Genomic DNA, 23,312 nt, shown 5'->3' on the forward strand with positions numbered 1-23,312 from the left:
ATGCAAGCATGCTGTATTCAGCTAATCCATATTATAAAAATGGTGCATCTAGCATCTGGAGTATGTTACCGGCAGAGTCTCAGTTTACAGGTGTATGAACTCCTGCAGTGTTTAGTCGACAGTCGGAGCTTTTTAATTGACCTCTTATGCAATCGGTAAATTTATATCAGTGAGACTTTGTAGCCTGAAAGAGGCACCCACCTACATGTTACAGTTCCAAATTTAATTAAAAACTTGAACATTTCAAGCATCTGGTCGCCTGCAAACTTTCCCCATCAAACAGCAATTTCACTCTATCTAGACCACGGCCCCACAAAGTGAGTCGCAGACTTAAAGGGAAAAGCCAGTTAGTTGCTAGACATGTCAACCATGCTGCAGGCCCCAGACTATCTGCGAGCAATGTCCTAGAAAATCAGCTAGCTTTTTAATGTGTGTATATCTATTATAAAGAGACTCCAACACAGAAATTGTGAGTGGTATTGATAAAGTAAATTGGGGGAAAATATTCCCACTGATCGGTGAGTATAATTAACAGGAGGGTATAAATTTACAGTCATCACCAAAATGACAAGTTGTTTAACACAGAGGGTTGTTAGGACATAATGGAAATGAAAATCAGGCGGGTTCTGGAACGTCCGCTCTGCCAATTTACCAGCCAAGCGGTGAATGGCCAACAGAAAGCAGATTACATGATGGCTTTTAAAAGTAAAGTGGATAAATATTTGAAAAATAATTATTTTCAAGGATATTAGAAATGACACTGTGGGTAACTCTGAGAGCTGGCACAGGCATGATGGGCCCATGACCTCATTCTATGTGCTGTAATGTTACTTGATTTTGTGAACCTGTTACAGATTCAGGTCGACTGTAGATACCTCCTCGGATTCATTGGCATCTGTCACTCCCATAAATGATCTAAACCTTTTTTATGGGATTTTGCTTGTCTAATAGTATAATCTGGGAGTACAACAATAATCTCCCCTCATAACCTCATGTATGTCTTTAATCTCTCTGGCCATCGGAGTTAACATTCGATGATATAAATCATTAAGCTGCTTTATTTCACAGTAATTGAACATAGAGGAGCAGTTATGTTCAGATTCACTTGGTTCTTTCAATGCAACTTATCTTCACATAATGATACAACATCAAGACATCACATTTCCCCACATCAGTGGGTCATCTTATTTGACTTCAATAACTTTTAACAGATCTCCAGCATCTCTAACCTCTTCACCCTAGCGAAAACCAGCACAGCCTCCTGTTTTAAAAGGCCTGTTTGTATTTATCTCACTTCTCACCGACACATGGATTTCCAACTCCATGGTTGTGAGATGTTCTTTGATTGTGTAGACAAGCTAACTGCTTATTGTTTAGGCTCTGGGGAAACCACTTCCATTTAACTTACTAACCACCATTCGTCTGGGTGGCTGGTCGGTACGTGCTTGGCATAAAATATATTGAAAGTACCTCTTCTTTTCAAATCCTTTGTGTGGAAAAAATTGTCAAAAATCCTGAAACATGATCGAATCATAGCTGCTATTGTTCAAGTATCTTTAGAATAGTGAACCTCGGCAATTAAGTATAATTGTGAAAACACAGTTATTGTTTTATGTTGATAGAATCTGCAAGCATCGCTTTAACATAGCCACTTGTCACTGCTGCTGACGGCGCAAATACCCTGAATGGGGACCAAGTGCTAAGTGTAGTATGAGGTGTTGCTGGCGGAGCCTTAACCTCTGTGGTTTGGTTTGTTCTTAACCTCAGAAAACCTTGGCAGTGCTGACAAGGTGGTGGAGACAAAACTATTGAAAGTTTCCAGCTGTAAGCTCACAAGCTGGTAGGAAAAATGCAGTAGCCATCAGTGGCAAGCTGCCTTTTCAAAGGAGCAACATCACCAGGGATTTTGAAGTCGTTCCCACTCCCGACCGTGGGCCAAAAATTGCGGCCTCTCCGGATGTGTACGATGTGTGCACAGACCCGAAGAGGCCTCGCAAATACCGGTTCACAGCACGCAATGTGCATGCGCCGAGAACCGGCTTTTGCGATCTGTCAAAATGTCTTTTGACGGATCGCACATATCCCGGGAGAAGGACATTCGCGGGCAGAGATTTGGGCTATTTGCCCAACTCTTGCCCAGCGAATGTCCTTCAAACTCTTACACCTGGTAAAAGCAGGCGTATGGCCTACTTTTACCAGAGTAAGAGTTTTAAAATATGTTATTACTTATTTTTAGATTAAAAACCCTGCAACACTATTAAAACATTTTTTAATTTCCAAAACATACATTTTTCTCATTTAATTTAATGCAATGTCTATTAATTTTTTTTTAAAGTGGTGTTTTTATCATTATTGTTGGTGTTTATTTGATTTTAGGAGTTTTCTCAATGATAGTAATGGGAGCTGGTGCCCCCCCCATTACTATCAAAGAGAATACTGCATCGTGATTGGTGGTCCAGGCCCATGTGATTCCAGGATACGCATACGATCCTGGAAGACATGTTCCCGTACACTGGACTGCAAAACTAGGCCTCCGAGCGCAATCCTATAGGACCACCAGGTATTTTCATTTTTTTTAAAGTTGGTCTGCCCGCAGGAAACCTCTGACTGCAATTTTGTCCCCCATCGGTGCAGAACGGAATTCAAAATGGAATTTTTACATTTATTTTAAAGTCACAAATTAAATAGTAACTGAACCTTAACCTCATTCGTGGGTTTGTAAGGATGGATCAGTCATGGAATAGAGCGCAATTAGCTCAAATATTACAGGGTTCAGTTAATAAACAGAATGACCCATGTCTCTGCACAGGCTTCAAACAGTATCCTTCGCATACTCCAGGAGGGAACTTAGCCAGAGAACAAGAAAAATCAAAGAACATAGCCCCTTTAAGATATCTTGACATCAGTGAGGTGTGGATGATGGCTGTACATCTTCCCTTCCTGTACCACCCTGGCTCAATGTTTCCTTTCTTCTGTTCTTGTATAGGAATGCCCTGCATTTCCTTGTTTTTCTTTCAAGAAATAAAATTTGCTGTGTTCGTCATTTCAAGGGAAGAAGAAAAATAGCATCTCTGGAAGGCGTCCAAAATGCTCAAGTTTGAGCGCTGCATCTGTAGTTTTCACAGTGACATGTCTGTTCTGTCTTTCGTCGAGGCATGTCATGGTCTCCTGTGAATGTGCTCCCTTTGCATTGCCGCAAGGGAGCGTAGAAATCGCAAAGGAGGCTGGAGACTACCAGCCACTTGTGAAGACTACCAGCCACTTGTGAAGACAGAGAATCTAAATTGGTGCAGTGTGTCTGTTCTTTATTAGCCAGGAAAGGCAGCTGTCCAAGGCAAGTGCCTCCTCTTTGCTCTCCCTTCCTCTCGCCAACACCCATTCACCACTTCCCCCACCCCCCAACCAAAATATCACACAGTAAAAATGAAAATCTTTTCAAGGAAACTATCCTCCACCTATCAAGATCCCTTGTGACCAACCCCTCAGAGCCAAACTCATTTCTCTTCTCAAACCAGGCTCAGTTTGGTCTCAAATCAGAGTTACTGACAGTGAGACAACCCAGTGGGACTATCCACTTCCCACACACTGATAAATAGTTTACAGCATCTTTGCAGTCTTAATTTTTTTTGTTTGAAGTGCTGATTCCTCTAACAATTACACCCCAGTTATCAGTAACCACTGACTCGATAATCTGTTCAACGGTAGCATTGATTAAAGGGAAAGTGCGAAGAGCCAGAGGTGGTCTAGTGGGTAGATGCCTATTGTGTAACTTGAGCCGTATGGAGCAGAAGGTCCCATGTTCAATGTGATCGATTAGCTGATGTCATCCGGAGCAGCTCTTGAGGTGCTACTATTGGCCTCCGTGCCTTTTGGCTAGGGAATCTGCAAAGCTCCTGTCCTTGATTGCTATGCGTTGACCTCCCCCCCCACCCCCCCCCCCCCTGCCCCCCGGGCAATGTGCGATGAGTGAAGTTAGCTCAACAGTGATCAATAACCATTGGGCGATCACTGCGTTTCCTCGCACGGGAAGAATGCCCATTTGAGCCAAGTGTGGAAGAGCTCCCAGTTCTCACTGAGTCGGACCCCCACCAGAATCGTAAGGAGGGGAAAGGAAAGGCACATGTTCAGGCTGATTGCCGGTCGTGGTGGATACCCATGAAAGATTCAGCAAGGCTGGGTTCCCTGCAAGACGGAGCTGACCGAGACTACTCCTGCAGGCTCATAAGCACCTCACATGCAACAAACCTGGACGACAGCCATTGTAAAGTGAACTTGAAAGAAAGATGGACTCTGGAAAACGAAAGGAAAATTGCAAAGCAACCCATGAACTCATCATCGTAGGCAGTCCCTCGAAATCGAGGAAGACTTGCTTCCACTCTAAAAGTGAGTTCTCAGGTGACTGCACAGTCCAATATGGGAATTACAGAGTTTGTCCCACCTGTGACAGAAAGTCGTTGAAGGAAAGGGTGGGTGGGGAGTCTGATTTGCCGCAAGCTCCTTCCGCTGTCTGCGCTTGTTTTCTGCATACTCTCGGCGACGAGACTCGATGTGTACAGCGCCTTCCCGGATGCTCTTCCTCCACTTAGGGCGGTCTTTGGCTAGGGACTCCCAGGTGTCGGTGGGGATGTAGCACTTTATCAAGGAGGCTTTGAGGGTGTCCTTGTAACGTTTCCTCTGCCCACCCAGGGATTGCTTGCCGTGTAGGAGTTCCGAGTAGAGCGCTTGCTTTGGGAGTTTTGTGTCGGGCATGTGGACGATGTGGCCCACCCAACGGAGCTGGTCGAGTGTGGTCAGTGCTTCAGTGCTGGGGATGTTGGCCTGATCGAGAACACTGACGCTGGTGCGTCTGTCCTCCCAGGGGATTTGCAGGATCTTGCGGAGACAGCATTGGTGGTATTTCTATTTGAGGTGTCTATATGGTCCACGTCTCTGAGCCAAAAAGGAGGGTGGGTATCACTACAGCCCTGTAGACCATAAGCTTGGTGCCAGATTTGAGGTCCTGGTCGTCGAACACACTCTTCCTCAGTCGACCGAAGGCTGCGCTGGTGCACTGGAGACGGTGTTGGACCTCGTCATCAATGTCTGATCCCGAGGTATGGAAAGTGGTCCACGTTGTCCAAGGCCACGCCATGGCTTTTGATGACCGGCGGGGCAGTGCTGTATGGTGGGGTCAGGTTGGTGGAGGACCTTTGTCTTAAGGATATTTAGTGTTAGGCCCTTGCTTTCGGATGCGTTGGTGAAGATGTTGACGACTGCTTGGAGTTCAGCCTCTGTGCGCAGACATATGCGTCGTCCGCATACTGTAGTTCGATTACAGAGGATGAGACGGTCTTGGATCTAACCTGGAGGCGATGAAGGTTGAGCAGGTTCCCATTGGTTCTATAGCTTAGTTCCATTCCAGCGGGGAGCTTGTTGAGCGTGAGATAGAGCATTGCAGCAAGGAAGATCGAGAAGAGGATTGGCGCGATGACGCAGCCCTGCTTGACCCCGGTCCGGATGTGGATTGGGTCTGTGGTGGATCCGTTGGTCAGGATCATGGCCTGCATGTCGTTGTGGAACAGGCAGAGGATGGTGACAAACTTTTCGGGGCAGCCAAAACGGAGGAGGATGCTCCATAGTCCCTCGCGGTTAACAGTGTCAAAGCCCTTTGTAAGGTCATAGAAACATAGAAAATAGGTGCCCTTCTAGCCTGCACCGCCATTCAATGAGTTCATGGCTGAACATGCAACTTCAGTACCCCCTTCCTGCTTTCTCGCCATACCCCTTGATCCCCCTAGTAGTAAGGACTTCATCTAACTCCCTTTTGAATATATTTAGTGAATTGGCCTCAACAACTTTCTGTGGTAGAGAATTCCACAGGTTCACCACTCTCTGGGTGAAGAAGTTTCTCCTCATCTCGGTCCTAAATGGCTTACCCCTTATCCTTAGACTGTGACCCCTGGTTCTGGACTTTCCCAACATTGGGAGCATTCTTCCTGCATCTAACCTGTCTAAACCCGTCAGAATTTTAAACGTTTCTATGAGGTCCCCTCTCATTCTTCTGAACTCCAGTGAATACAAGCCCAGTTGATCCAGTCTTTCTTGATAGGTCAGTCCCACCATCCCGGGAATCAGTCTGGTGAACCTTCACTGCACTCCCTCAATAGCAAGAATGTCCTTCCTCAAGTTAGGAGACCAAAACTGTACACAATACTCCAGGTGTGGCCTCACCAAGGCCTTGTACAACTGTAGCAACACCTCCCTGCCCCTGTACTCAAATCCCCTCGCTATGAAGGCCAACATGCCATTTGCTGCTTTACCTGCATGCCAACCTTCAATGACTGCTGTACCATGACACCCAGGTCTCTTTGCACCTCCCCTTTTCCTAATCTGTCACCATTCAGATAATAGTCTGTCTCTCTGTTTTTACCACCAAAGTGGATAACCTCACATTTATCCACATTATACTTCATCTGCCATGCATTTGCCCACTCACCTAACCTATCCAAGTCACTCTGCAGCCTCATAGCATCCTCCTCGCAGCTCACACTGCCACCCAACTTAGTGTCATCCGCAAATTTGGAGATACTACATTTAATCCCCTCGTCTAAATCATTAATGTACAGTGTAAACAGCTGGGGCCCCAGCACAGAACCTTGCGGTAACCCACTAGTCACTGCCTGCCATTCTGAAAAGTACCCATTTACTCCTACTCTATGCTTCATGTCTGCCAACCAGTTCTCAATCCACGTCAGCACACTACCCCCAATCCCATGTGCTTTAACTTTGCACATTCATCTCTTGTGTGGGACCTTATCGAAAGCCTTCTGAAAGTCCAAATATACCACATCAACTGGTTCTCCCTTGTCCGCTCTACTGGAAACATCCTCAAAAAATTCCAGAAGATTTGTCAAGCATGATTTCCCTTTCACAAATCCATGCTGACTTGGACCTATCATGTCACCTCTTTCCAAATGCGCTGCTATGACATCCTTAATAATTGATTCCATCATTTTACCCACTACCGATGTCAGGCTGACCGGTCTATAATTCAGTTTTCTCTCTCCCTCCTTTTTTAAAAAGTGGGGTTACATTAGCTACCCTCCACTCGATAGGAACTGATCCAGAGTCAATGGAATGTTGGAAAATGACTGTCAATGCATCCGCTATTTCCAAGGCCACCTCCTTAAGTACTCTGGGATGCAGTCCATCAGGCCCTGGGGATTTATCGGCCTTCAATCCCATCAATTTCCCCAACACAATTTCCCGACTAATAAAGATTTCCCTCAGTTCCTCCTTCTTACTAGACCCTCTAACCCCTTTTATATCCGGAAGGTTGTTTGTGTCCTCCTTAGTGAATACCGAACCAAAGTACTTGTTCAATTTCTTTGTTCCCCGTTATGACTTCCCCTGATTCTGACTGCAAGGGACCTACGTTTATCTTTACTAACCTTTTTCTCTTTACATATCTATAGAAACTTTTGCAATCCGCCTTAATGTTCCCTTCTTCTCGTACTCCATTTTCCCTGCCCTAATCAAACCCTTTGTCCTCCTCTGCTGAGTTCTAAATTTCTCCCAGTCCCCGGGTTTGCTGCTATTTCTGGCCAATTTGTATGCCACTTCCTTGGCTTTAATACTATCCCTGATTTCCCTTGATAGCCACGGTTGAGCCACCTTCCCTTTTTTATTTTTAGAATATGTACAAGAGTTGGTGCTGTTCCCTGCATTTCTCTTGCACCTGTCGCGCCATGAAGATCATGTCCATTGTACCTTGTAGTGGACGGAATCTGCATTGTGACTCTGGGGGGAGCTCTTTAGCCACAGGGAAAGACGATTGAGGAGGATTCTAGCAATGATTTTCCCAGTGGCCGACAACAGGGAGATTCCTCCGTAGTTGCCGCAGTCGTACTGCGGAGAGATCATGAACTAGACAGGAAGAAACAGAAACTTTGGCTGGGCTGGCAGATTGTAACAGAATTGCTCCCCTCTGAGTTGTTCGTTGATCTATTTAAAAAAAATGTTTTAAAATCCGGCCCAAGAATAAATATTGATTTTGTTTTTTCTGGCTATTATTTTTGAAGTCAATGAATTGTGGGAATGTAGAAGCCTCGCAGTAGGAGCTGGAAATTCAGATTTCAGTGTGTTTTTCTTTCGCAAGTGTTCTCTGCAGGATATCTTATCTATTCAGCGTCCCTTTGATTTTAAAACTGTTTTCCTGAACCGGGACAAAAGACAATGTTGCTTTTCATTGGGCTTTGCAGCTGGTCTCTGGATGGTACTCGCTCCCTTCCAACTTGACGGAATGAAGTTAACTCCCTACAGTGCTGGTTCAATCACTACTCAATACGAACTGAGGCTATCTCAGCAGGGGACCCAGCAGTTAGCTTCAGCATCCCTAGGTTAAGATTGTCTCACAGTTCTGGTCATTGGCTGGATTTGTCCTACTTCAGATCATTACTCTATCTGAATCAGATATTTATATGTTTTTTATATATATATATATATATAAGTCAGACTAATTGATGATCTGTAGTTTTGCACAGACTAATTGTATTCTTCAGGTGAAGTGGGCAAGGGAATAATGGAACACAAAGAAAGAAAAATTTGCATTTAAAAAGCGGCTTTCACAACATCAGGACATTTGAAAGTGCTTTACGCCAATGAAGTACTTTTGAAATGTAGTTACAAATTGTAGGAAATGCGGCAGCCAATTTGTGCGCAGCAAGCTCCCACAAACAGCAATGTGATGATGATCAGATAATCTTTTTGAGAGATGTTTCAAGGGTATGGTTGCATCGTGGTTATGTTACTGGACTAGTAATCTAGAGGCCTGGATGAATGATCCGGAGACGTGAGTTCAAATCCCACCACGGCAGCTGGGGAATTTAAATTCAGTTAATTAAATTAATCTGGAATAAAAAGCTAGTGTCAGCTACCGAATTGTGGTAAAAACCAATCTGATTCACTAATGTCCTTTTGGGAAGGAAATCTGCTGTACTTACCTGGTCTGGCCTGTATGTGACTCTAGACCCACAGCAATGTGGTTGACTCTTACCTGCCATCTGCTGTGCAAGAAGGTGGCTCACCACTATTCGAGACAATTCGTGATGAGTAATGAATGCTGGCCTTGCAAGCGACGCCCACATCCTATGAACAAATTTTTTTTTAAATGTTGGCCAGGACACCAGGGATAACTCCCTTGCTCTTCTTCAAAATAGTGCCATGGGATCTTTTACGTCCATCTGAGAAAGTAGACAGGGCCTCGGATTAATGTCTCATCCGAAAGACTCCTTCAGTTTTGCACTGGAGTGTCTGCCTAGATTTTTGTGCTCAAGTCTCTGGAGTGGGACTGAAACCACAATCTTCTGACTTGGAGGCGAGAGTGCTACCCACTGACCGACGGCTAACATGTTATTCTGTCCCCATTTTAAAGCCATTCAAAGTACATTCAGTCATTATTTTTATATAATACTTTGATTTGATAATTATTTATAGTAAAATAACAATTAAGAGCAATTTGGTAAGCAGATCAGCAGTGTTGGCTGGAGTATTGGTGTGCTGCATTGTCAGAGATGCTGTATTTCGAATAATATGTGAAGCATCTGTCTGTTCAGGTGGACATAAAAGATCCCATGGCACAATTCGAAGCCCAGGGGAGTTATCTTGGCGTCTTAATTGGCACCACCAAAAATAGATTAACTGCTCATTTATCTCATTGCTGTTTGTGGGACCAAACTGGACAAATTTGGTGTCGTGTTTGCTTAGAAAACAACAGTGACTACACTTCTAAGTACATTTGGCTGTGAAGCACTTTGGAATCTCCTGAGATTGCGAAGATACTGTCTAACTACAAATTTTTTCCTTCTCTACGTTGACATTATAAATCAAGCTTCCTCTGTTTCATCCATCCCATCTCATTTATAAGGGCTCTTCTGAAATTCTGTATGCTGAGAATCGCAATTTTAAAATTGAATTTGACGCTCTCTCTTTGCCAACACCCCCAACCCGCCAGTTGTGCAGTTTTCAGCAACACCCCCCTCCAACGCTGAACCCACAGAAACATCATTCAGTTTTAAATGCACCAGATGCCTAAACACACCTTCCTGGAACTGCCCGAGTCCCCGTCCCCATTACTCCTGGCTTCCTAGGTGGTGGTTTTTGATCTAATCAATAGGCTCTGCAAGCACAGAGCAAAAAATCATAAATTTATCTATTCATGTACAGATTAAAGTTTTGTGCGTGATTTTTTTTTGATTTTATGTGCGTGCAGAAAAGCCAAGATAAGGAGGCGAAGTCCATTATGTGGACAACCATCTCGGGTAACAAACATTGGAGAAAACACAAGGTGGAATGAAGGAACTTGTATTTATATAGCACCTGGTCATCCTAACTAATAAATCACTTTTGAAGTGCAGTTATATGTTAGGGAGGGAAACGCAGCAGCCAATTTGCATACAGCAAGATCCCACAAAATGGAAATGAGAAGAATGATCGGGGTAATCTGTTCCTGGTTTTGATTAAGGGAAAAATGTTGACCAGGACACCGGGAGAAGCCGTTGCTTTTCATGGGATGTTTTATGTCTGCCTGAACAGGCAGGTTTCTGAACTCTGTTTTAAGTCTCATCCCTCAGTACTGCACTGGAGTGTCGGCCTAGAATATGGGCTGGTCCTGGAGTGGGGTTTGGACTCACGCCTTTCTGACACCAAGTCTGCGAATTGAGCCAAGCTGAGCAAGAAACTATTGGTTTGTTTTTTATTAGGGAGTTGAGAGTTGTTGAGAAAATAAAGCTCTTTACTGAGGAGGCAGCTAAAGAGAAAACTGCGTGGGGTGGTCAGCGGGAGTAGGAGTAGAAGGATTGTCGGCTGTGTATCAGAAGCATAGATTGAAAATGCCTGCCAATGAGTGTCGGCTGTGCTAGTGAGAGTGCTGCATAGAATCAGCCAGCAAGGAAAGATAATGGGAGAGGAGGGAACTGCCGGGAGAGGAGGGAACTGCCGGGATAAACTGCAGTCCAATCTGATGGTGTTGCATTTTGGCAAACTAATATGTCCGGAAGGTATCTCGTTCCTTCCTCCCCTTAATCTGATTAGCATTAAGTGAGGATGTGCCAAGCAGAGGATATGCCATGCCCCTGCAAGTATGGCAGGAAAACTCATCATGGGGGTGGTGCTGTTGCCAAGTCGGTACCATTGCCAAGTCATTATCATCTACCTCTCAACTGTTGGCCAAGAGGAAATTGGCTGTGCACTCGAAGCTGAGGTACAGGATCTAAAAATGTGTTGACTTTTGAGTAAATAACTCAATGCCATCAACTAACTATAAGCCAGCAGAAAAGCTAAGGAGAACGCTTCTCATCCTGCCTTTGTTCCACCGTAACTATGCGACTGTATTTGGAGCTGCTTAACTCTTCACTGAGTCTGTCGCATACATTGCCCAAAGCACACGTCGTATTTTTCAATTGCCATTATAAAATCTTTGTAGAGTAATTGAGAGCTGGAAGTGATTACAGGGCAGTAATCTCGCCTGGAGTTTCAGGTTACATTATGAATTGCAAAAGAGAAACTCCAGTCGTTTTACAGCTGTCCTGCTAATCTCAGTGAAATTACAGCTAAGCAGTTACACTTTGCCGTCCATTATTTTTCCGAGTGCATACACTGAGATGCTTGGGCTTTGTGGTTTACTGATGGTGTCCCATGTGGCTAATCTATAGTGATGGCCACCTTGAAGGACATGGTATAAACAATGCGAGTTTATAACCTGGTTAAAAGCGAGAGCTGATGATTCGGATGTAGTACAGACAGTGTAACCATCTCAGACAATTTGGGATATTTACAATAAAATAAAGTTTCTTAATGGTTCAGTTTGTAAAGGCAGTAAGTAGCTGAGCCATACTGATCAGTAGCTCCCAGGTTTCATGTTTTATCTATGCTGAGTTAACTGCTCACAGCTGGTGTGGCAATTGTGGAATTACAATTGGCTTCAGTGCCCATGGGATAGCAAGGGGAAAATCTTCCAGGGTTGGTGCACGTGAATGGACAATGGGCGAGGATGGGATCGGTCTTGGTGCGATGTTTCCAATTTGTCAAATTGCCTGCTAAAAAGCTCTGTCCAGGCCTGCATGTGAATCCATGCTGCAGCATAAATTAATGCATTGGATTTTGCATTGAGAATAACGGTGAGGCTAACCGTTATTGTGGAGTAAAACGGACAGCAACTTCCAGAGTTTGCATGTGCAGATAAACGCTGAACTCCACGTTGCTGTCCAGTTTGCCCTATTCGTGTCAGCTGTGACTCGGTGTGTAGCACTCTCACCTCTGAATCAGAAGGTTGCGGGTTCAAGTCCCACTCCAGGAACCTGACACTCCAGTGCAGTGCTGAGGGAGCGTTGCACTGTCGGAGGTGCCAACTTTCAAATGAGACGTTAAACGAGGTCCCGTCTGCTCTCTCAAGTGGACGTAAAAGATCCTATGGCACAATTTCGAAGAAGAGCAGAGGAATTATCCCCGGTGTCCTGGCCAATATCAAAAAAACAGATCATTTGGTCATTATCACATTGATGTTTGTGGGAGCTTGCTGTGCGCAATTTGGCTGCTGGGCTTCCTACCTTGCAATAGTGACTACACTCCAAAAGTACTTTATTGGCTGTAAAGCACTTTGAGATATCTGGTGGTCGTGAAAAATGCTATATAAATCCAAGTCTTTCTTTTTCTTTTCCTTCCTTCCTTCCTTCCGTCTGTCCTTCCTTCCCATCTTCCTTCCCATCTTCCTTCCTTCCTTCCTTCCTTCCTTCCTTCCTTCCTTCCTTCCTTCCTTCCTTCCTTCCTTCCTTCTTTCTTTCTTTCTTTCTTTCCTTCCTTCCTTCCTTCCTTCCTTCCTTCCTTCCCATCTTTCTATCTTCCTTTCTTCTCATCTTCCTTCCTTCCTTCCCGTCTTCCCGTCTTTCTTCCTTCCTTCCTTCCCGTATTTCTTCCTTCCTTCCTTCCCGTCTTTCTTCCTTCCTTCCTTCCAGTCTTTCTTCCTTCCTTCCTTCCCGTCTTTCTTCCTTCCCGTTTTTCTTCCTTCCTTCCTTCCTTCCCGTCTTTCTTCCTTCCTTCCTTCCTTCCCGTCTTTCTTCCTTCCTTCCTTCCCGTCTTTCTTCCTTCCTTCCTTCCCGTCTTTCTTCCTTCCTTCCTTCCCTCCTTCCCGTCTTTCTTTCTTTCTTCCTTCCTTCCCTCCTTCCCGTCTTTCTTTCTTCCTTCCCTCCACAGGCTGCACTATACCAGTGCATTATTCGGCATTAAAATTGATGTAAGGGCATGAAGTTGCGGTACGGAGATCAATAAATTTTAGATAGATTTTCAGGGAATCAAGGGATATGGGGATAGTTCATGAAAGTGAAATTGAGGTCAAAGACCAGCCAAGTTAGGCTGGTGCATTCAGATATAATTGCATTTTTAACGGCGTGATAAGTCATCATTGCTGCCAAACAACCTCTGGCCCTGAAATTTAATTTTACAAGTGCGGAGTTTAATTAGTGTTGAAGGTTTTTTTAAATTTAAATACATTTTCTTATTTTTTACATTTTCTTTTTGTTTCTTAACTCTCTCTCAATGCCATCTTTTTTCCCTCTCTTTATTTCACATTGTGAAATTAAGCCAGCGACGGTGAAGGAATGAAATGTAACCATTGTTGTAATGTAGAAAACGTGGCAGCCAATTTGCGCAAAGCAAGGTCCCACAAATCGCAATGTGATAATGACCAGATAATCTGTTTTTATTCATGTTGGTTGAGAGATAAATGTTGGCCAGAACACCGGAAGAACTCCCCTGCTCCTCTTCAAAATAGTGCCATGGAAACAGAAGCCCTACGTGGATTTCTTCTCTATATAATCCAGGGACATTGGCGCCATTTGTAGTGCCAATTACCGTCCAAACTGAGCTCGGGTAACTCAGCACAGACTTCTAAAAGACAGAAAGTCTTGCATTTCTATAGCGCCTCAGGATGTCCATAAATGCTTTACAGCCAATGAAGAGCTTTTGAAGTGTAATTATTATTATAATATAGGCAAATACATAACTAACATAAAAGGTAATCCAAAAGTCTTCTGTCGGCATAGAAATAGTAAACGAGTTGTAAGAGGACAGGTGGGGCCAATATGGGACAAAAAAGGAGAGCTACGCTTAGAGACAGAGCGTATGGCTGAGGTACTAAATGAGTACTTTGCATCTGTCTTCAGCAAGGAAGAAGATGCTGCCATAGACATAATGAAGGAGGAGGTAGTGGCGATACTGGATGGGATAAAAATTGATGAGGAAGTACTAGAAAGGCTGCTGTATTTAAAGTAGATAAGTCACCAGGACCGATGGCATGCATCCTCGGACACTGAGGGAAGTGAAGGAAGAAATCGTGGAGGTACTGGCCATAATCTTCCAATCCTTAGAAACCGGGGTGGTGCCAGAGAACTGGAGAATTGCAAATGTTACGCACTTGTTCAAAAAAGGGTGTAAGGATAAACCCAGCAACTACAGGCCGGTCAGTTTAACCTCGGTCGTGGGGAAGCTTTTAGAAACAATAATCAGGGACAAAATTAACAGCCACTTGGACAAGTGTGGATTAATTAGGGAAAGCCAGCACGGATTTGTTAAAGGCAAATTGTGTTTAACCAACTTGATTGAGTTTTTTGATGAGGTAACAGAAAGGGTTGATGAGGGCAATGCGGTTGATGAGATGTACATGGATTTCCCAAAGGTGTTCGACAAAGTGCCACATAATAGGCTTGCCAGCAAAGTACAAGCCCATGGAATAAAAGGGACCATGGCAGCATGGATACGGAGTTGGCTAAGTGACAGGAAACAGAGAGTAGCGGTGAACAGTTGTTTTTTGGACTGGAGGAAGGTACACAGTGGTGTTCTCCAGGGGTCGATTCTGGGACCATTGCTTTTCTTGATGTACATTAATGACTTGGATGTGAGTGTACAGGGCACAATTTCAAAATTTGTAGATGAGACAAAACATGGAAATATAATAAAGAGTGATAGTGATAGACTTCAAGAGAACATAGACAGGCTGGTGAAATGGGCGGACAAGTGGCAGATGAAACTTAATGCAGAAAAGTGAGACGTGATGCATTTTGGTAGAATGAATGAGGAGAGGAAATATAAACTAAAGGGTTCAATCCTAAAGGGGGTACATGAACGGAGAGACCTAGGAGTATACAAATCGTTGAAGGTGGCAGGGCAGGTTGAGAAAGCAGTTAAAAAAGCTTATGGGATCCTGGGCTTCATGAATAGAGGTATAGAGGACAACAGCGTGGAAATTATGATGAACCTGTATAAAATACTGGTTCAGCCTCAACTGGAGTATTGTATCCAATTCTGAACACCGCACTTTAGGAAGGATGTGAAGGCCTAGAAAAGATTTACAAGAATGATTCCAGTGATGAGGAACTTCAGTTATGTGGATAGACTGGAGAAGCTGGGGTTGTTTTCCATAGAGCAGAGAAGAGTGAGAGGAGATTTGATAGAGATGTTTGAAGTCATGAAGGGTCTGGACAGAGTAGATAGAGAGAAACTGTCCCCTTTGGCAGAAAGGTCGAGAACCAGAGGACACAGATTTAAGGGATTGGCAAAAGAACCAAAGGCGATATAAGAAAAGGCTTTTTTACACAGCGAGTGGTTAGGATCTGGAATGCACTGCCTGAAAGGGTGGTGGAGGCTGACATGACTTTCAAAAAGGAGTTGGATAAGTACCTGAAGGAAAAAAATTTGTAGGGCTACGGGGAAAGGGCGGGGGAGTGGGACTAGAGAGCTGGCACTAGCCGAATGGCTGCCTTCTGTGTGTAACCCTTCTATGACAGAAAATTTGTGTACAGCAAGCTCCCACACACTGCAGTGAAATAAATGACAAGATCGTTTGTTTTAGATGTACTCCCTCAGTCCTGCAGTGGACTTTAAGCCTGAATTTCAGGCTTCTGTCTCTGGAGTGAGGCTTGAACCTATGACCTTCTGACTCAGCCGAGTGCGCTACCCACTGAGTCAAGGCTGACACTAGTCTGTTAAACACACTGACTTTACCAGCTGAGCCACCATTGGAGCTGTTTCATGCTCAGCATATTGAGTAGCATGGACCCACTGCAAGTAGTTGGCTGGAGGTACCAGTACAAATTTTACTGTGTAGTTCCGAGAGGTGCTGAGTGCTCTCCGTGTAATCTTTGATTTGGAGTGCTGAGTGAACAGTTAAATGGTTTGTAACGCAACAATTCACCAGCTGCAGAACAAATGTTGTATGTTTATTAGGTCTCCGAGCTGCATAATCATGAGCAAAATGCTGAAAAAAGATATTGCAGGCAGCTGTACAGTTGGAACCGGATTTCAGGAGCTCCCATGATAAATGCACTGTGGTTCTGTGCTGAGCCAGCCACGGCTCCCCTTCCTGGCTTTGTTGGGATGAAATTGGGGACTAATAACCATCGGCCTCTGTGCTCCTGCCTTATGGAGAGGGAGGGGAAAAATCAGCCAGCGTTTCCAGCCCAGATTGCTTTCCTGTGAGTGCTGCTGGAAATTGCATGTATATGGATGTCTGAGGAGGGTTGGGCTGTAATCTTGGCCTTACTTGGACTTGGATTTATAAAGCGCCTTTCACAACCACTGGATGTCTCAAAGCACTTTACAGCTAATGGGATACTTTTGGAGTGTAGTCACTGTTGTAATGCAGGAAACATGGCAGCCAATTTGCACACAAGCAAGCTCCCACAAACAGCAATGTGATAATGACCAGATAATGTTTTTTTTGTTATGTTGATTGAGGGATAAATATTGGCCAGGACATCAGGGATAACTCCCCTGCTCTTCAAAATAGTGCCATGGGATCTTTTACGCCCACTTGAGAGGGCAGACTCAGTTTAGCATCTCATCCGAAAGACAGCGCCTCCGTCAGTGCAGCACTAAAGTGTTAGCCTAGATTTTTAGTCAAATTTATAGATTTATCGAATAGGCCGACTAAGCTCGCACGCAAAGAATGACTACATGGGTAGCGCAGACTCGGCGCCTTTAGAACTGTACTCCAGCAAGATCAGTGCCTTAAGGAGAAGAGGAGAGAAAAATGGGGAATAATCAGGATGGGGAGACGATGGCTGTGCCTCCATCAGTACTTTTTGTTTATACGTGTGAGAGCCACAATAGAATCGTGATTCTCTACATGTATATGTGTGAGCTTGTGCAGGAGCAGCGGGTATGCTTTAGCATCAATAGACAGTAGCTGCAAGATTATTGTGTACAGTTTTGGTCTCTTAACCTGAGGAAGGACATTCTTGCTATTGAGGGAGTGCAGCGAAGGTTCACCAGACTGATTCCCGGGATGGCGGGACTGACCTATCAAGAAAGACTGGATCAACTGGGCTTGTATTCACTGGAGTTCAGAAGAATGAGAGGGGACCTCATAGAAACATTTAAAATTCTGACGGGGTTAGACAGGTTTGATGCAGGAAGAATGTTCCCAATGTTGGGGAAGTCCAGAACCAGAGGTCACAGTCTAAGGATAAGGGGTAAGCCATTTAGGACGGAGATGCGGAGAAACTTCTTCACCCAGAGAGTGGTGAACCTGTGGAATTCTCTACCACAGAAAATTGTTGAGGCCAATTCACTAAATATATTCAAAAAGGAGTTAGATGAGGTCCTTACTACTAGGGGGATCAAGGGGTATGGCGAGAAAGCAGGAATGGGGTACTGAAGTTGAATGTTCAGCCATGAACTCATTGAATGGCGGTGCAGGCTAGAAGGGCCGAATGGCCTACTCCTGCACCTATTTTCTATGTTTCTATGTTTCTATGATTCGCACTGGTTCACTTGGGAGTACACTCTTCTCCAAGTTCGAAGCTTGTGTACTCGAGCCCCACAATCGGATTTGAGCAAATAATCTGGACTGAGGGAGTGCAGTGTTGTTGGCAGAGCTATCCTTTGAATCAAACATTAAACTGAGTTTTTAATCTCATCTGCCTGCTACAATGGTTGACATGGATGTTAAAGGTTCCATGGTGCAGTCTGTTCTGCTGCTGAAGCCCTCATCCTCCAGACTTGACTATTCCAATGCACTCCTGGCTGGCCCCTCACATTCTACCCTGCGTAAACTAGAGGTGATCCAAAACTCGGCTGCCCGTGTCCTAACTCGCACCAAGTCCCGTTCACCCATCACCCCTGTGCTTGCTAACCTACATTGGCTCCCGGTTAAACAACGCCTCGATTTCAAAATTCTCTTCCTTATTTTCAAATCCCTCCATGGCATCGCCCCTCCCTATCTCTGTAATTTCCTCCAGCCCCACAACCCCCCCCCCCCCCCGAGATGTCTGCACTCCTCTAATTTTGCCCTCCTGAGCATCCTTGATTATAATCGCTCCACCATTGGTGGCTGTGCCTTCTGTTGCCTCAGCCCCAAGCTCCAGCACTCCCTTCCTAAACCTCTCTGCCTCTCTATCTCTCTTTTCTCCTTCAAGATGCTCCTTAAAACATACCTCTTTGACCAAGCTTTTGGTCACCTGCACTAATTTCTACTTATGCGGCTTGGTGTCAAATTTTTAGCACATAATACTCCTGTGATGCGCCTTGGGACGTTTCACTACGTTAAAGGCACTATATAAATACACGTTATTCAAAGAATAGCAGGGAATACTCTTGGTGTCCTAGTCAACACTGTTTCCTCAACCACCACCACCAAAATTATTCATCTCATTGCAATGTGTGGGACAACTGCTGCATTTACCTGCGTAACAGACCCTGCTCTTCAAAAGTAATTTATTGTGTGAAGCGTTTTGAGATACATAGGATACGATTAATAAATCTGATCAGATTACATCGGGGAAACAGCACAAGCCATGTTCTAAGATACAAAGTGGGAATAAAAATATGAGCAACCAGAATAGATTTTACTGCATTACAATTTGAAAATGTACTGTCGACATTCAAAGATATGCCATATGATATTAACCTCTTTACTCATTACTCAATCAGGATTGTTAGTTGAAATATTGATCATATCTCACGATAGCCATGTATGTCACATCCTCTGTTACTGCCTGCATCTATCTCTCCTTCCCTCCCTCACCATCTTCACCGCACCCTTGCCTAGCACAATGATGAGGGAAACCTAGTTTGGTCACGCATTGCTTTAGATCAGAATCTCATCTTAACAATGTGATCTTACCAGATTCATTGTGACGTGGGCCAAACACTGGATTTTCATTTCTGAAACCAGTCCAAACTCATGGACAAATGAATACTTTGTCTGCTGGCTTTAAATTCCTACATTTCATTTCTGGACAAACTTCCAATTCCTGGTGGCACAATGCAAACTGACATGGGGTGAGGCCCGAGAATGCCTGGTGTGGGAAAATGACCAATTTCACACTGGTGCACTAAGGAGCCCTTTTGAGGCTGGGATTGATGCACTTTGTTGGCCTTACTCATCCATAACTACCTTGTGAATGTAAAGGACCATTTTGATCATCTGGCAGGCCCCAGACTTCAAAAATAGATGCATTTGATATTTCACAAAATATACACGGAATGGTTATGAAGAATGAATTTGTAACTAGCTACGAGTTAATTCTGTATCCATTAGCCAGTGCAAGTACCTGAACTGTATACTACATGCAAACACCAAGTATATGCTCTTACAGAAATTCTTCCATTCACATGTTGTCACTGAAAACCTGGCACTCACAACTGAGATCTGTCTGATCACTACCTGTAATTACTGCTGTCCTTTTCCATCTGCTGTAAAATCTGTGTTGCTGCCAAACACATCACTCACATGAACAGCTAAGAGAGTGACATTGCAATCTTCCTGTCAGTGGAAAGGGTAGACAACTTCTGATGCAATAGGAACGGGCTGATTCTACTGTCTGGTCTCAATTGATAGTGTTAGAATCAAAGGATGATGTATATTGCTACCTGCTGTTGGCACAAGTGCCCAGTATTCCCATTACCAGGAGCACTCTAATACAAGTGCCACAAGGCTCATTGCACCATCTTCCACTGCATTATTTTCTCTTCTAGAACTTTAAAACAGTGGAGCATCTTACCTCACTCAGTTCTTCATTCTTGCTGCAATCTCCGGGGCTTTACAACTTAGGTTTAGCATCCTCTAATCTCCACTCCCTCACTTACCTTTTTTTTTCACTCTTGGTGGTGTCCTGCACTTGACTCTTCACCTAGGTTTCTCCATATCAAACAATAGCAGTCACCAATCTCGGACATAATCAGTAAACTGGAGGTCAGAATATTATTCTTTTTGTCTGGGGGAAGTGGGGGTTAATATTAATTTAGTGAGCGTTTATCACAAGTCATGCTGGCCAGTTTCCAGGATCATTAGGGTTATCCAACTGGTTCTGGCTGTCTTGGCCCTCGGATACAATGCACCAGTCAATCTCAAAATCCCCTGCATTGAGTGGATTGGTCAGTAAGAGTGCTGGTGGGAGTAGACGTTGCCTGTTTACCATTCATGTATAGAACATATTCCGTAACATCATTCTGATTCATCTGCCTCCTAATTGCCCACGTTGGACAAATCATTTCTCAAGTCAGATACCCTCTCTGATTTTGATGGGAATTGTTCAAGTATTGTGGGTAAATGTCGTGTCCCACCCCTTTCATTAACTGCAGATTGAGGAATGTCCTGTCGTAAGACACCCCCTGGTCATCCCCTTCTTGTGGCAGACCAGTTTGCCACTCTTACCATTGGAGGCAATGCATGAATATGGATTATATTCATGAAAATGCCCTTTTTGGATTTCTTTTCCCCAAAGTGCCAACAAATTTAAGGTGGCTCTTGGAGTTCATAAGTGTAAAGTAAAAAAACAATCTGATCCCTAATTTACATAATTTCAAATCTTTTCACCAGGCCCATCTTTAATTGTTGATAAATCTGGATGACACTCAAAGCCTGATAGCATTAAGGTTAGAGAGAATAGGAGAGATGGTAAGGTGAAGTATAGTGGGGAAAGAAATCAAGGAGGAAACATCAGAGGAAGAATAGTCCAGGAGAAATGGGCAGCGTCTGGGGACGGTGAAGAGAGAGAGAGTAGTACAGGAGAGATGGGCAGAGTGTGGAAATCGGTGAAGAGAGAGAGAATAGTGCAGGAGGAGAATGGACAGAGTGTAAAGATCGGTGAAGAGAGAGAAAAGTGCAGGATAAATGGGCAGTGTCTGGGGACGGGAGAGAGAGAGAGAGAGAGAGAGAGTAGTAGAGGAGAAATGGGCAGTGTCTGGGGACGGTGAAGAAAGAGAGAGTGTAGTACAGGAGAAATGGGCAGAGTGTGGAAATCGGTGAAGAGAGAGAGAATAGTGCAAGAGAAATGGGCAGTGTCTGAGGACGGTGAAGAGAGAGAAAGAGTAGTACAGGAGAAATGGGCAGATTGTGGAGATCGGTGAAGAGAGAGAGAATAGTGCAGGAGAAATGGGCAGTGTCTGAGGACGGTGAAGAGAGAGAGAGAGAGAAAGAGTAGTACAGGAGAAATGGGCAGATTGTGGAGATCGGTGAAGAGAGATAGAATAGTATAGGAGAAATGGGCAGTGTCTGGGGACGGTGAAAGAGAGAGAGAGAGAGAGAGTAGTACAGGAGAAAGGGGCAGAGTGTGGAAATCGGTGAAGAGAGAGAGAATAGTGCAGGAGAAAGGGACAGTATCTGGGGATGGTGAGAGAGAGCACGAGAGAGAGAGAATAGTACAGAAGAAAGGAGAAGAATGTGGGGATTGATGAAGGGAGAGAGAGAGAGAGAGAATAGTACAAGGAGAAATCGGCAGAGTGGGGATCGGTGAAGAGAGAGAGAATCTTGCATGCAAAGATGACAGACTCTGGATCAGTGAAGAGAGAGAATAGTACAGCAAAATGGCCGTCTGGATTGGTGAAGAGAAAGTATATGAATAAAAAGCAGTAACTGTTTCATTCTTTCTGTTGGAGCCATGTCATTTGTGAAATGCAGAACAAAAATGCAAGGAGCAAAAGTGTAACCTTCAGGAAAAGTCTGATCAGGATGTGGGAGCACTGTCAGTCCTTTAAACAGAGAGTGGTGCCCTAGGTCAGAAGGCCAGCCACCCCACTTTCAAGAGCTTTTTATATTACACACACTGGGAATTTTTCTCAGAAATACTCGAGGGTAAAATCGTTGCAGGCTTTTACGAATCTATTTAACACTTTAAAAACTTGAAGTTTTAAAAAAGTTTATTTGATTCATCAATTGTACAAAGCATTAATATTAATGTTTACAGCATATAAACTTAACTTCTAATCTTCAAATGAGCTTTTATAAAGGATGCAATAAACTAAAATGATGATAGGAAAAGTAAAAGGTTGACTTTGTTTAAAATCTTCATGTACTGGGATGTGCAACTGAATATTTTATTGGAACAAGAAAGACTGCTGGAGGATTGAGTGCTGCAATGACAGCTTTTCTACCACTAGAGGTCCTCTGTGTGCCTGGTTTCTCGGGACCCCAAGCAGGTGCTGCGGAGTGCAGTTTGTGCAAAACTACAATCCTTTTGAACCCTTAGAATATTTCAGTAGTTATTTTCATCATTGTGTGAATGATGCAATTTCACAGCAGTTTTAGTAAACATACTCAGTAGCTTTGTTTAGTTTATCAGTACCAATGTGCTATGGGAAAACTTGTACTTTACACTTTAACTTTGTGCCGACACTTATATGATGCTCTAACCTCAAATTGGACCTACCACTGCCAGTAACAGGCCTGTAAGCAGAAGTGCATCACCCTCGGGCTGTGTAACTGAGACTGCACTCTTCAGACAAAGCCAAGTTGGAAGGGCTGAGTCAATAAATAAGTCGACGGATGGTTTTCGCAGTTTTAAGTGGGCATGGTGTAAAGATTTCATGCATGGCACTTTACTGCAATCCGAGCGACAGCATTTTACTCGCTTGTTGAGGGGTGGACCCACCTGTAAGTGATGCACCTGTAAGTGAAGTAGACGGGCGCCATTAGAAATGGTTGCCATTAAAAATAGGCCCGTTCATTTCTGAAACCAAGTGGCTTTTCATTCTGCACAGCCAAACACCACACGCGCACTGTAAGAAGAAAAACATCCCAGTTAAATACATGAAAGACTCTGGGAAATTATTTTTATTTCAATGACCGCACTATTTACAGCCAAAATCGACTTCTGGCCATCTGGCTCATATTCAGTGGCAGCTCCCACAAATCCAGCCACAAGCATCAAAGAGCTAAACCTCACCCTCCCAGCCCTGGGAATTTTGTAGCTCTTGCAGTTCTTTCTGAAGATATGGTCTACCTGCTCCTGCAGAAGATCCCGGGCTTGATTCCAAGTCGATGCTGAATTAGCTCATCTCTC

General features: G+C 44.1%; 1 protein-coding gene across 4 annotated transcripts in view; it reads left to right on the plus strand.

Moving 5' to 3' along the window:
* Positions 1-23,312, plus strand: part of dnajc17 (DnaJ (Hsp40) homolog, subfamily C, member 17) — a 188,757-nt gene that overhangs the window by 115,571 nt on the left and 49,874 nt on the right. The window lies entirely within an intron of this gene.

Source organism: Pristiophorus japonicus, chromosome 4, assembly GCF_044704955.1.
Source record: "Pristiophorus japonicus isolate sPriJap1 chromosome 4, sPriJap1.hap1, whole genome shotgun sequence".
NCBI classification, from domain to species: Eukaryota; Metazoa; Chordata; class Chondrichthyes; family Pristiophoridae; genus Pristiophorus; species Pristiophorus japonicus.